At 44.7% G+C, this 14646-nt stretch overlaps 1 non-coding gene across 1 annotated transcript; it reads right to left on the bottom strand.

Moving 5' to 3' along the window:
* Positions 1–2361: 2361 nt before the first annotated feature.
* LOC126163344 (U6 spliceosomal RNA) lies at positions 2362–2464 on the bottom strand. The gene has a single exon (XR_007535233.1). It is a non-coding gene; the product is annotated as a U6 spliceosomal RNA (small nuclear RNA).
* Positions 2465–14646: the final 12182 nt, after the last annotated feature.

A 14646-nucleotide genomic window follows, 5' to 3' on the forward strand; every position in this document is an offset into this window, starting at 1 on the left:
GTGATGTAGAATGAGTCAAGATTTACATTAACAAAAGACAAGCTAACTATAGACCTTAATCTGTACCAATATTAACATTAATTTATCTACCACTGTACTGATTAGTATTGCTCATGCCTACACTTTCTAAATATAACGATGAAGTGTAAGCGTAGGCTTCCGCGGCCGTTGTCATCTTCAATAAAATTCTTCAGGGTATCAGACCGCATCGTCATAATTTAAAATGCGCCAACGTTTCGGCCAGCGTTGCAGCTAGCCTTCATCAGGGCCTTACGTTAAACTGCTAAATGAAACACACTTGGTTCCTTAAATAGCTGCACGAGAAAACCGTGTCGTTACTTGATTGGCTGTAAAAGGAGGAGGAGTGAAAGGTATGCTTTATTGGTGTTTCCTTTATTATCTGTCATTGGCTGAAATAGCTGTTTTCTATTGGTCTTTATATTAATCCACCCCATTGGAGGAGACGGACGAATAGCGAACAGGTGATGGCTGTGACGTCACACTGTTTACATGCTGTCCAGAAGCCGGCTGCGGCGTGCCATTGCTTTGTGTGCTCGCGACCACTACTGCGGCTCTCCGCGTGTCTGCATGGGCCGCCACGGCTCTGCCGCCGCTCCGTAGCCCTGCTATAGCAGGCAGCCAAGACCTCGGAAGCTTGTACCCGTCCTCTCTATTCATGTTGGCGGGTATTTTGGCTATTTCTATCGCCTCTCTCATCTTTCTTTTGAAAGTGAGAGGCTGTTTCGCCAGGACGCGGGCTTCTTGAAAAAATATTGGTTTCCCGCACTCGTCTCGGTGTTCCGCCACTGCTGACTTAGTGTGTTGTTTCAGGCGGATATATCTTTCATGTTCCGAGAGCCTTGTGCTAATCGGACGTCCCGTCTCACCTATGTAGACTAATCCACACGCACAACCAATTTCATACACGCCAGCTGTGTGTAGTTTGTCAACTGCATCCTTGGTAGAACCGAGCATGTCTGATATTTTGTTATTGCTTCGGAAAATTGGTTTGATGTCGGCTTTTCGTAGAATTTTGCCAATACGTTCGGTGACCCCTTGTACATATGGTAACACAGCAATGCTCTGTGCCTCCTTCTCCTCTTCCCTATTAGTCTTCTCCCTTGTCGACAGCTATTGTGCAGCTATTTAAGGAACCAAGTGTGTTTCATTTAGCAGTTTAACGTAAGGCCCTGATGAAGGCTAGCTGCAACGCTGGCCGAAAAGTTGGCGCATTTTAAATTACGACGATGCGGTCTGATACCCTGAAGAATTTTATTGAACATAACGATGAAAGTTAAAAAGAAAGTTGCTACTTTGAAAGAAGATGCTGTCTCCACAAATATGTTAAACAGTCACTGATTATCTCGTCCTGGTAGCTTGATCTTTACCTGATCACCCCTGTTTTTATAAAAAAAGTTCCTTCCATCTTCTAATTTCTAATTGACACTCAACTTTATAAAGCGCACTCTTACGTGTCACGGAACTGACTGAACTTTTTTATCCATTTATCTAGATCTTCAGGCAATTTCTAGGAAAAGTGGGTAGTTACGTGATTTTTTCGTTTAAACTAATAGGAATTCCCAATGCATAACTTCCCCTGAACACGGGGCAGAAAACCACAGTATACATGAAGATTACTTCCTTTCTCTTGTCCTATGACTGAGTGCATCGCCATTCTCCTGAAGCTTGTTTTTGTTGGCTGTAAGAAAAACTGTTAAGGAGTAGAAGTACTGGGGAGTATGTGAAGAGTTCCAAGCGCCTTAAAAAGCATTCTGCACATTTTATGGTTATCTGCTTTACATAACAGTCTTGCTGTTCAGTTCTGGTGAAAAAACACTTGATTCATTTTAAGTACCCTGCCTCAGTGGAAAATTCTTTATGAGGTAAACAATTCCTGTTTAACAGGACCGTTATCAGTTTCATAAAAATGCATTAACTTCTTTAGGATCTGCAATAGGCTGTGTGGTATGTATTAGAATACAAAGAATGCTGTATTTTCTGGTAAAAATAAATGTCGTGTGACTAGGGCCTCCCGTCGGGTACACCGTTCGCCAGGTACAAGTCATTCGATTTGACGCCACTTTGGCGACTTGCGCGTCGATGAGAATGAAATGATGGTGATTAGGACAACACAACATCCAGTCCCTGAGTGGAGAAAATCTCCGACCCAGCTGGGAATCGAACCCGGGCCCCTAGGATTGAGAGTCTGTCACGCTGACCACTTTTTTTTTTAATCTCATGATGTTCTATATTGTTCGTTGACTATGTTCGTGGAGGACGTCCGATGACACTCGTTCAGGTTGTTCGTTGATCCGTTCACTCAGTTTTTTTATTACAGAGGGGAGCTACACCCTCTGACCGAACACACTGAGCTACCGCGCCGGCGTGTCATCCTTGCGCAGGGGCTATGCTAATCTTCTCTGTATCGTTCCAGTTTTAGTATATGTACCGCCGAAGCGAGTACAATAACTCAGCTACCGGGGGCGGACATTTTTCTGGTGAGCTGTCATGGACAAATTGTTGCTGGTGACTGAAAATTTACTCTTCCCTGCCTGGTGCCAAAAAGGTCAACAGATCCCTTAGGACACAAAAGAGAAATGAAAGAACTATTGGTAACAACAGAAAAACTTAATTTATTAAAATTCTCGTCATAGAAAAACAGCATTAATGAAAAACTTATATCCTTTTACTGTTTAAATTTATTACTGTATCACTTAACACAGATCCTTTAGAATCAACTTCATTAAATCCAATTTTTGCTGCCGTGGAAGCACTGAATGACGAGGAAGATGAAAAATAGCTCAGTCATCTTAAAATTATGATGACGACACAGTTTTAAGGCACAGAAATTAGGAAATTGATATTCTGAATTACACGCTGAAAAAAAGCATTACTTTCACTCTTGCCAGCAACAGAGTTTAAGAAAAATACAGAGGAAGGTTAAAGAATGACACTCAAATTCATTAATTTAGTTCACATAAACGAAAACAAAATTGCAGCTCTGCTGTAGGTGACTTGACTGCTGCTGCTGTAGGTGCTACCACGTATGTGAATACTTCTGTTTTCAAAAGAATTGCAAAATGACTGATTATTAAACAAAACTATTTTTGTGTGAAGACTTATAATCAGAGCATGATGAGCCTTCTCGCTGTGGAGCTTCACTTCATGAGGTAGCCTTGTTTTACAATACTCGATGAATACAGAGTTTTTCAGTTGATGAATGTGATTATGAAGGAGAGAACTGTTTGAAATACGTTTATTCAGCTGAAGGAAAACATCTTTCCTTACATCCTGAGAAGCTGAGATAACTAATTTTTCTAAGTGTTTTTCCCACTGAAAATGACATTGGTCTAAAACTTTCTGGACCTTTTTGCGCAGATAAACATGGTCATTCGATGTATTAGACAAGCCACCTCCTTTTTTTCTGTTCAAGATACCGGTACTCGAAACTTTAGGTCATGGTAAGATTTGTCAAAGTGACTCTCCAATTTTTTGATCAGTTTCCTAACCAAAAACAAAGTGTAAGAAACAGGATGAGGAATGTCATCACAGTTTTTATTTATTACAGTGGAAGAGCCGCTTGCTCTAGTAGGTATACCAATATAAATGTGTACCAAAATCTCTTGGAAGCAGCTTCAGACTGCTAGATTGATATTTTGTTCGTCAACGACTAATCACAGCACTGAAAAACACTCCACTTGATTGAGTTTATAGACCATTAACAAAGTCTTTAGTGGTACAAATCTGCTTCTGACTGCGTCATACACAACTAAAAATGGATATAGACTCTTAATTTTACCAATAAAACCAGTAAAGTTCCCGCAGGAGATTCTTTTAGTGTAAACTGGCACTGGTTTGCTTGTTTTACATACCAGCATCACTATAAGTGGCAAAAGTCATAAAATGTAAACGCATATTTTTCGAAAAAACCGGGCATTACTAATATGAAAGGATTCGATTTCTTAAAAAAGCATAAGAAAATATTTCACACTTTTGTTAAAGAAACGTCAGAAAAGTAATGCTGCTTGCCAAATTGATATGTCTTTTACTCCTGTGGAAGCTGGGGACTAAAAGGTTCACACTGCGACAAAAACAAGCATCCACGGAATAACCGTAATTCTTTTGCCTGTAAACAGAACTGTCAGTGCGTTTCACCTGGTCACATGTGAAAACGATAACCATCGTATTAATCTTAGGAATTTCGGAGAAATTAGGTTAAATGCGCTACTAGTGTAATAGCAATAAGTCAAATTGTTTTACTGTTAAAATCAATGCTCAATTTCAGTTATAAATGAAAAAATCTGTAACTGTCAACTCCACTCCACGCAGTGCGTAATAACAGAAACTCGACTTCTTGCCCCGAATCATTTGACTTAGTGGTTGGTTTAGTATAATGACGTCACGAACAGTCTGTAGTATCTATAGCCTTTGGAGCTACCTCTTGAAAAACAGCCGGCGTGTTTTCTCCTCTCCTGTTTTTCGCAATAAATACGTATAACACGGATTGCTAGTATATTTGGGAGAATATCCGTCTTTTTACAATATCGATTTGAATTATCTTTATGTTAATGTAATTGAATATGGGTGGTGCACTAGAGTACTCTGCTCTTGACGTCAATAAGAAAAATATGTGTACTTTCTGAAGAAACGTCTCAGCTCTCAAAACAACAGACCTACCTTAGCATCAATGGGCTCCCATACTGTCGACGCCTTGCGCTATTTGAAAAGAGACCAAACTGACACTCATGTGACCATGATACATGCTTCCAGTCTGCTACAATCTGTTTCTGTCCTTTTGACCCAATGAATACATGTAGTTTTTCTGGACGTCTGTGAGATAATCAATAAAAATGTCATAAAACTCAATCTCCAACTGTTTGAGAAGGACCTGTATTCACTGAGAACGGCAAGACCTTTCTGGTTTCAAAGCGATTATCATTGGGAAGATCGCTCCGGTCACTGCTTTCCGTTAATTAGGATCTTGCTATTACGACATTTCTTACGCCATGTTACACATTTCCGGCTGTTGCACGTTCCATATAGATGTGTTGGACAGCCTGCATCGATATACCAATGATTCGGTCAGCTTCATTCAAGCTGCTGTCGTGCGCACGTCCAAACACGTTGGCACCATTCTGTCAGTCTTTCTCGTACCCACGCCGACGCATCTTGCTGCACAGTTTCAATACAGGCGACACGCACAGATCACATCCCAGCCATGACCTGTTTCAATGGTGTAGGGCCATACGACCGCTTGGTGTAACTTCTACATCTTTAACAGTGCTCTAAGGTGACTAGCGTTCTGAAAATGACACGATCATAAACGTCGTTCTCATACGTAAACCATTCGTTTGGCAAGGAAACCACAGTCTTTTATACTATTATGGACTTATAAAACTTGCACGCGAAACGTATTGGTCTGCAAGTGTCTCCGTAAGCCCTTCTACATAGACGTCAGTGGATTAACTGACACGTAGCTAGCTACCCTAGGTACTTCTTAAGGCTAAATAGTACTGATTCTTTTAACATGCACATCGCCGGCGGACATACAGGGAAACCTGCGCAACACAGAAGCCCTACCACCTCGGCTGTATGGATTACCCAAGATCCATAAGAACAACGTTCCACTGAGACCGATCGTTAGCGCTCCTGGCTCACCAACGTATAAACTGGCAAAACACTTGGCCTCTCTGCTCCAGCCACACGTGGGGAAGACCGACACATATATTAAGGACTCAGGACATTTCATTGAGAAGCTGAAGAAACTGAGACTTGCACCAAACGACATCCTGGTCAGCTTTGATGTTGTTTCGTTATTTACGAAAGTGCCACTCAGTGACGCTCTGGAGCACATCGGTTCCATGTTCCCGCAAGACATAAAAAATCTCGTCCATGAATGTCTCACCACGAGCTATTTCACGTGGAATGGCGATTCCTACGAACAGCTGGAAGGCGTCGCCATGGGTAGTCCTCTCAGTCCAGCGGTGGCCAACTTCTTCATGGAACAATTCGAAGCACAGGCACTGGACTCGGCGACTTGCAAACCTAAGGTGTGGTACAGGTACGTCGATGATACTTTCGTGATGTGGAGCCATGGTGAAGAACAACTCGGTGACTTCCTAAGACACTTGAACAGCCTCCATGCCAACATAACATTTACCATGGAAGTAGAAAAGGACAAGAAACTGCCATTTCTAGATGTGCTGATCACAAGGGACGGCGGAAACCTGGGACACAGCGTGTATCGAAAACAGACACGCACGGACCTATACCTGCACAAACTGTCAAACCACCACCTCAGCCAGAAAAGAGGCATGATAAGTACGCTCGTAACGAGATCAGGACGAATATGTCAGCCACAACACCTCAAACGAGAAATGCTACACCTGCAAACTGTTCTGAGGAGCAATGGGTACTCCACAAATTACATTAGAAGTGTAACAGAGCCAAACACTCGGCGAAGTAAGGAACCAGAAAAAGAAATGTCGGGTACGGCCTTTCTGCCATATATTCCCAGAGTGACGGACAGAATCGGCCGTATATTGCGCAAACATGGCGTAAAGACGATTTTCAAACCGAAAAGGAAGATCAAAGCGTGTCTTAGATCGGCGAAGGAGAAAAGAGACCCACTTGCAATGTCGGGAAAATACCGTATACCATGCACATGCGGAAAAGTTAATGTCGGAATGACTGGACGATTAATTAACACCAGGATCAAAGAGCATAAGCGATATTGCAGGTTGAGGCAGGTGGAGAAATCGACCGTGGCAGAGCACGCACTGAATGAGACCGACCACGTAATAAAATTCGCCGACACGGAAGTTCTGGCTGTAGAGAAGCACTATCACACGCGCTTGTTCAGAGAAGCTGTAGAAATACAAAAACACGCGAACAGTTTCAACAAGAAAGAGGAAAGCCTTAAGGTAAACGGATCCTGGCTTCCCGTACTGCAGCGAACGACCGTCGCAGGTAGCAAGAGGAGAACTACATCGGAAATGACCGCGGAGAAGCCCTCGGACGTTGGCGCACCAGGTACATACAGTCTGCGGCCGCGAGCTCGGCTCCAGTTCACCACCGACAATGGAGGGTGAAGCTTTGTCAATGCCAGCCACTCATGCTGGCGAAACGTCAGCAAAATCATTAGATGAACGTCGGCCGAAGAACCCGAGACAGAAGCCAATAGGCGGTTTGTCAACAAGTGGCCACGAAAGCCTTAACAGTTTTGTAAGAGAGGGAAGTTTGGTTCTCGTCGTTATGCACTTCCTATTTCCTGTTTCGTACACAGCGATGTAAACTCTCCTGTCACATTATTGAGAATACTTTTCAAAACTTGAATAAACATATTTTGCTGCGCGTACCGCTATGAGGCGTGGTGTTAGAGAATCAGTGCGGTTCTGGAAGGACCGACATGGTTGTGGCGCCGCGCCGAGTCCTGTGCCGTAGCCAACAGCGATTTGTTTCTCGGTTGAGGATCCATGGCGCGAATAGCCCGATCGAGGTGGCTCCACAGATTCCTACTGGGTTTTAATCTGAGGTGTTCGGTGACCAATGGAGTGCGGTAAACTCATTCTGTTCGTCTCTGAAAAACGAACGTACACTGCGAGCTGTTAACAAGTTGCATTGTCCTGATGGTGGATGCCATCTTGCCGAGGAAAAACAAACTGCATGTAGGGTTGGACACGATTCCTGAGGACAGATGCATACTTGAATTGATCCATCGTGACTTCCAGAATCACGGGATCACCCATGGAGTGCTACGAAAACATTCCCCAGCCCATACCGCACTTCCCTCCGGCCTGTAGTCTTTCGAAAATTTTTGCATTGTGTTGGTTTCAGACGTTTCACGCTGCACACGCCAACGGCCATCTGTCCGATAGAGCATAAAACGTGACACTTGCGAAAAGGCCACGTTCCCCCCTCAGTGGATGTGCCGTTTTGGTACTGGTGTGCAAATTCTAGCTTTCGTCGCCCATGGACAGTAGTCAGCGTGGGTGCAGGAGCCAGGTGCCTGCGACGTTCGCTGGACGGTCGTTGCGGAGACACTATTGTTAGGCTGGCCGCAAGATGAGACGCAGGTCCGTGAGGTGACGCAGGGTGACTCACGGTAAGTTTTGCGAACCACACAACTGAATGGTCCTGCGCACGTTAGAGCGCAGCGTGACGTGACGCGGTTCCTGCGCTTGGTGACCCTGCGAACCGCAGTCTCCTGTACGCAGTTTACTACGAGGCTCACCGTGGTTCTGGCTGTTGGTAGTTCGAAATGGAGGAAGAGCTACTTCCAATCGGCCTTGTAGCGTTGCACCCGTGTCTGTCAATTTCATTCCTGATGAGACCATGCACTTCTTGGAATTGATCACGGTTTAATCTAAAATAGTTTGTGAATTTTTCGTCATCAAATTCCTTAGTTAAAGCAAATTCCCCATGACTTAGTCATCGTTTCATGTACGCTCTTTTTTCTGCTTTTTGTTTCACCAAATCGATGTAACACACCGTTTCGAACTCAAACTCAAAATCGGAATCCGATTCTGAGCTTATATCTATTAACATAGCAGAAGTAGTCGCCATCTCTGCCAGAGCCAAAGTTCCTCAGCAAACTGCGTATTGAAAGTGCGATCCAACTTGCGATGATTGTCGCCGTGACTCACACTGCCGTGAGGAATTTGGCGTGAGGCTCCCTGCGTCACCTCACGGGCCTGCTTCTCATCTTGCGGCCCGCCTTAACCACTTGGTCCATGTAGTCGGGCAGTTGCTCAACAATTGCACATCTATTCACCCGCACACAACTGCACACCCATCGTTCACCTCTGTCATCTGTGAGCCCATGTTGCTCCACAGTTGCCTTGGCGTAGGTTTTCGGTAGCGCCATTTTGCCATGTAACGCTGTACGTTATTCACGTCGGCACGTGAAAGCTTGAAAAGGTAGCCATTTCGGACGCAATTCCAGTTTTGGCCCTAAAGCCAGTGATCATGTTGTTTTGGAGATGAAATAAATTGCTGAGTTTCCACATTACACCAACGAATGCTCTGGTTGCGCATCACCCGACACGCTTTATATACCACCCACTGCTTGTGGTGCCCCGTGCCGTCTGTGCGTGGGCTGGCGTCGAACACAGGTGATGGTCACATTAACGTGACTGGACCACGTATATAAGATTAAAATAGAGGCGCAGCTTACATTTAACGTTACGGTGCAATTCTATAGAATTCACAGAATGGGTATTACGACATCAGTACCGGTATTCCTTTTATAATTATTTTTTTTCTTTCTTATTCTAGCATCTGCAGTATCTTACGTGTTTCCGTCCACATACCACAATTGTTCGAGCGTTATAACTCATTCGGCTGGAACACGACGTTCATATCGTAAGCGTCATACGGTATCTATTCGAGAGCGATGGACAACATTCGTTCGTTGAGTGGATAACTTATCTGACGGTTAACCGGCCGCGGTGGCCGTGTGGTTCTAGGCGCTTCAGTCCGGAACCGCGCGACTGCTACGGTCGTAGCTTCGAATCCTGCCTCGGGGCCCGCATCTCGTGGTCGTGCGGTAGCGTTCTCGCTTCCCACGCCCGGGTTCCCGGGTTCGATTCCCGGCGGAGTCAGGGATTTTCTCTGCCTCGTGATAGCTGGGTGTTGTGTGCTGTCCTTAGGTTAGTTAGGTTTAAGTAGTTCTAAGTTCTAGGGGACTGATGACCATAGACGTTAAGTCCCATCGTGCTCAGAGCCATTTGAACCATTTTCGTGAACCTGCCTCGGGCATGGATGTCTGTGATGTCCTTAGGTTAGTTAGGTTTAAGTAGTTCTAAGTTCTAGGGGACTGATGACCTCAGATGTTAGGTCCCATAGTGCTCAGAGCCATTTATCTGAATGTTGGGTCCGATTTTTCTCTTGATAATAGACTTGGATTAGCATTCTTTGTAAATGTGGAAGTATGTCCTACTCGAATTTTCCATTGTCAACAGCAGGCAGATCTTAAATTGGCAGTGACATCATTGTGGAAGCACAGATTAATGTGGTACTGTTTGGAATAGTGTATAGAAATACGAGGGAGGGGACTGTTACGAAGGAAAAGACCACTCGCGTGATGAGCACATTATTTTATGCTCTTCATAAGACTTTAAAAACTAAATACATTCCAGTGTTCGTGGAAACAAGTTGTCTCTTCTTTTAAAATAAGCACTACGCAGTCATTCCTCTGTAGGAGAAGTGCATTTATAAATCTTATTCCAATTCTAAATATTGAAAGATGAGACAAGTCACTTCTTTTTAAAGTAATTCCTGAGATCTGAAAAAAATTTTCAGTGAAACCAGAAACAACTAGTGTTATTTTATTGTTAGAACTTAGATAAAAATATGCTAACTATTAAACTAAGTAGAAAACATGAAATTTGTTACTTTCTCCTTTGATAATGTAACTTTTAGATACTATAAGTCGCAAATTATTTGACATCCCATTGGTAAAAGGGGCCAGAGATACAAAAAAATTCATCTGTTTTGTACTGAGGTATTAAACAGAGGACACCATTTAACCGCGTAACATGGGTATTATATGTGAAAAAAATTAACCATTAAACAGTTAAAGTTTAGAAAACAATCCGTGAAATCAGTTGAAAATTGATAAAAGTGGTAAAAATTTTTGTGTATTGGCGGCTGAAAAGCAAAAAACGAAACTAATGTGTAGCTCGAAAGGAAGATTTTCTATTAAGAATGTAATGCAAAGTTCCTCGATTTCATTAAACAAGTTAGCTCTTACGGGACTTAATCGAAACGTTCACATTTCAGATACATTTACACTAACTACGACAATATTTGATACAGATGAAAGTGCCAGCTCCTTTCCTCAGATTTGTAATTATCTAGACACGCTTGCAGACTCTTGCTTACTGGAAATTTTTCGTTATTATGTATTCGCCTGGGGCAGTTTTCACCACTAACTTCTTTTTACAGTACGAGTACAAATTTTGAACCAGAGGCCCCTGGTATCTCATATAGCCTTGCTTTAAACTGGCACTAAGTATACACAAAATATCTGAAAGCTTTCCTTCCTATTTCATACCATCTGAATCCTACACTCATTCCTTTACTAGAAAAAAACCTTATTTCTGTTTGGAAGAGTTTGTGGCAACATGAGACGTGATGATTATATAATTAGAAACATGCTGTTTCTGTGTACCTTTGTATGTCACGTTTAGAAATAGACTGCTCTTCATGTGAGAGAATCTGACATTTTTCAAGTTGCATCTTCCTTCAACAACTAGTTCTGCGATAAATTACTATGTCATGGACATCGACTTTGTTATGACCTCAACGGCCTTGGTGAAATGCGTCCAGCATGTGCGTATGCCACCACATTTAATGTCAGCCTAGACTCCACGTGAAACGAAGTTAGGTTTTCACTTTGTCTAAGCCTACAAATGAAAATGTTAGCTAAGAGTATGAAACTCATTTTGACGTAAAAACCTCAGGAAAGCTAATAAAGTGCGGCTCCCGACAAATTTAGAGAGGCGGCAAAGATGTTCAGAGCGATCTCGATTTATTTTTCCTTGGCTTTGTTACTGACGATATTAACTTGACAAGCAAACGTAGTAATAATTTTTAAACATTACTAAATATTTTACACCTGAGACGCCACAGAAGATATATCAAAATATAAATCATAAACCGAAAATGTGTGGGTGCTAATGAATGTAGCCACTAAAAGCACTCAAAACAAAGCGCAATCGCCATTGCTCCTCAAATGCGGGTCCCGCGTGACGTGCTCATTACATCACGGAGAGAAGGGGAGGTCAAGCGAGCCGTTTATTCGCTCTCCCGCCGATTATTGAATTTCTCATTGGTCAACAATGAAGCGATTACTTTTATTTTTTGTTTTATCATTTTATCGGCTGTCTTCCATCTGTCCCTAAATCTGTCCAATCTCTCTCTGCCTAACTACACTCCTGGAAATTGAAATAAGAACACCGTGAATTCATTGTCCCAGGAAGGGGAAACTTTATTGACACATTCCTGGGGTCAGATAAATCACATGATCACACTGACAGAACCACAGGCACATAGACACAGGCAACAGAGCATGCACAATGTCGGCACTAGTACAGTGTATATCCACCTTTCGCAGCAATGCAGGCTGCTATTCTCCCATGGAGACGATCGTTGAGATGCTGGATGTAGTCCTGTGGAACGGCTTGCCATGCCATTTCCACCTGGCGCCTCAGTTGGACCAGCGTTCGTCCTGGACGTGCAGACCGCGTGAGACGACGCTTCATCCAGTCCCAAATATGCTCAATGGGGGACAGATCCGGAGATCTTGCTGGCCAGGGTAGTTGACTTACACCTTCTAGAGCACGTTGGGTGGCACGGGATACATGCGGACGTGCATTGTCCTGTTGGAACAGCAAGTTCCGTTGCCGGTCTAGGAATGGTAGAACGATGGGTTCGATGACGGTTTGAATGTACCGTGCACTATTATGTGTCCCCTCGACGATCACCAGTGGTGTACGGCCAGTGTAGGAGATCGCTCCCCACACCATGATGCCGGGTTTGGCCCTGTGTGCCTCGGTCGTATGCAGTCCTGATTGTGGCGCTCACCTGCATGGAAAAAAGAACACATTGACACCGGTGTGTCGGACCCACCATACTTGCTTCGGACACTGCGAGAGGGCTGTACAAGCAATGATCACACGCACGGCACAGCGGACACACCAGGAACCGCGGTGTTGGCCGTCGAATGGCGCTAGCTGCGCAGCATTTGTGCACCGCCGCCGTCAGTGTCAGCCAGTTTGCCGTGGCATACGGAGCTCCATCGCAGTCTTTAACACTGGTAGCATGCCGCGACAGCGTGGACGTGAACCGTATGTGCAGTTGACGGACTTTGAGCGAGGGCGTATAGTGGGCATGCGGGAGGCCGGGTGGACGTACCGCCGAATTGCTCAACACGTGGGGCGTGAGGTCTCCACAGTACATCGATGTTGTCGCCAGTGGTCGGCGGAAGGTGCACGTGCCCGTCGACCTGGGACCGGACTGCAGCGACGCACGGATGCACGCCAAGACCGTAGGATCCTACGCAGTGCCGTAGGGGACCGCACCGCCACTTCCCAGCAAATTAGGGACACTGTTGCTCCTGGGGTATCGGCGAGGACCATTCGCAACCGTCTCCATGAAGCTGGGCTACGGTCCCGCACACCGTTAGGCCGTCTTCCGCTTACGCCCCAACATCGTGCAGGCCGCCTCCAGTGGTGTCGCGACAGGCGTGAATGGAGGGACGAATGGAGACGTGTCGTCTTCAGCGATGAGAGTCGCTTCTGCCTTGGTGCCAATGATGGTCGTATGCGTGTTTGGCGCCGTGCAGGTGAGCGCCACAATCAGGACTGCATACGACCGAGGCACACAGGGCCAAACCCGGCATCATGGTGTGGGTAGCGATCTCCTACACTGGCCGTACACCACTGGTGATCGTCGAGGGGACACTGAATAGTGCACGGTACATCCAAACCGTCATCGAACCCATCGTTCTACCATTCCTAGACCGGCAAGGGAACTTGCTGTTCCAACAGGACAATGCACGTCCGCATGTATCCCGTGCCACCCAACGTGCTCTAGAAGGTGTAAGTCAACTACCCTGGCCAGCAAGATCTCCGGATCTGTCCCCCATTGAGCATGTTTGGGACTGGATGAAGCGTCGTCTCACGCGGTCTGCACGTCCAGCACGAACGCTGGTCCAACTGAGGCGCCAGGTGGAAATGGCATGGCAAGCCGTTCCACAGGACTACATCCAGCATCTCTACGATCGTCTCCATGGGCGAATAGCAGCCTGCATTGCTGCGAAAGGTGGATATACATGTACTAATGCCGACATTGTGCATGCTCTGTTGCCTGTGTCTATGTGCCTGTGGTTCTGTCAGTGTGATCATGTGATGTACCTGACCCCAGGAATGTGTCAATAAAGTTTCCCCTTCCTGGGACAATGAATTCACGGTGTTCTTATTTCAATTTCCAGGAGTGTATTTGTCTTATCGCAGTTAATGTAGGCACATGAGCGTAAATGAAGATCGCAATCCATTTGTAGTGACGCATTGTAGACTGTAAAATTTAACAATTGTGCTGCACCAGAGTAGCAGACAAGAAGAGGAAAATGCCTTTAGGAATTACACGAAACATAAGATTATGTGTATGGAGCTACAGAGAATGCTGTAGGAGCGCCGCATTGTTGAGACACGAGGTGTGCCTTTTAGCAGGGAATGAAGTCTGGCAACAAGGTGACGTAGGTGGCGGATGTAGATGCAGGTAACGGCGAATCCATCGGATACAAACGAAAAATGGTTGTTAAGGCTACGGAACCAACCGTTCAATATATCTGCGTTTCCACACGAAACTCAAGAACAACCGGCTCAACAAACGACTCTTAGTGGAAGTTGTGTTGGTACAATGTTCTCAAAACACATTTCTCTGTATTGTGAGCAATATGTGTCGTACTCCACATTTCACTGTGAGCTGTTGACTTTTACCTTTAGAATTCATTCAGATATTTTTGTGTTAAATATATTCTGAAACGTCTAGTAATGAGAAACTTAGGAGGCACGTGTATAAACCTGATGATGTCAATGAAAATCCGTTTCAGACAGCAAACTATTTGGAATATCTATTAAC

This window comes from Schistocerca cancellata, chromosome 2, assembly GCF_023864275.1.
Source record: "Schistocerca cancellata isolate TAMUIC-IGC-003103 chromosome 2, iqSchCanc2.1, whole genome shotgun sequence".
In the NCBI taxonomy this organism is placed as follows: domain Eukaryota; kingdom Metazoa; phylum Arthropoda; class Insecta; order Orthoptera; family Acrididae; genus Schistocerca; species Schistocerca cancellata.